We start from the raw sequence: 827 nt of genomic DNA on the forward strand, positions 1-827 counted from the left end.
CAAAGATCATGTCTCTAAATATAATATGATAGATCTCTATCTATCAATCACCTATCTACTTATCCATCTATCAATCAATCATATTCATTGAACACTTCCTGTGTGCAAAGCACCATACTAAGCTCTTGGGAGAGCGCATTATAACCGAGTTGGCAGTCACGTTCCCTGTCCACAATGAGCTTACAGTATAAAGGGGGAGACAGATATGAAAATAAATTAGCAAATTATATATATGGACATAAGTACTGTGGGGTTGAGGATGAGGTGGTTAAAGGGAGCAAATCCAAGGGCCAGGGTGATGCAGAAGGAAGTGGGAGAAGAGGAAGACTATTTATTATCTATCCTTCTATCAATTGTAACTATAAATTTAATTTTATGGGGGTAACTGAACTCTACCCCTCTTAGGGTTGCACCTGAAGTGTTTCCAGTACTCTACCAGTCTCGGGTATGGGAGGGAGAGTCAAACAGAGGCCTGTCCATTCCATTCCTAGCTTGGGCAGTGGCTAGTGAGTGGAAGACAATCTGCTACAAATCAAAACTCATCCATGCTGGGCGGCAGTGGGACTGGAGAGAGTCGAAGGTGTAAGCTCGAGTTTACTGCATGGAAGGGGGCAATGGTAAACCACTTCTGTATTTTTATCAAGAAAACTGTATAAATACACTACCAGAATGATTGCAGATGGAGAGTGGGGCGTTCTGAGAGAGATGTGTCCGTGGCGTCTCTATGGGTCGGAGACAACTCGACGGCATAAGACAACAACTGAACCCAGGTTTTTCCTCCTGCAGTTTGCCAAGTAAATCGTCTTGTTAGTTTCCATTCTGATACG

General features: G+C 43.2%; 1 non-coding gene across 1 annotated transcript; it reads left to right on the top strand.

The window, feature by feature from the left end:
• The first annotated feature begins 395 nt into the window (after positions 1-395).
• On the top strand, positions 396-533 carry LOC119937317. The gene has a single exon (XR_005453994.1). It is a non-coding gene; the product is annotated as a small nucleolar RNA SNORA7 (small nucleolar RNA).
• Positions 534-827: the final 294 nt, after the last annotated feature.

Source organism: Tachyglossus aculeatus, chromosome 14 (assembly GCF_015852505.1).
Source record: "Tachyglossus aculeatus isolate mTacAcu1 chromosome 14, mTacAcu1.pri, whole genome shotgun sequence".
In the NCBI taxonomy this organism is placed as follows: domain Eukaryota; kingdom Metazoa; phylum Chordata; class Mammalia; order Monotremata; family Tachyglossidae; genus Tachyglossus; species Tachyglossus aculeatus.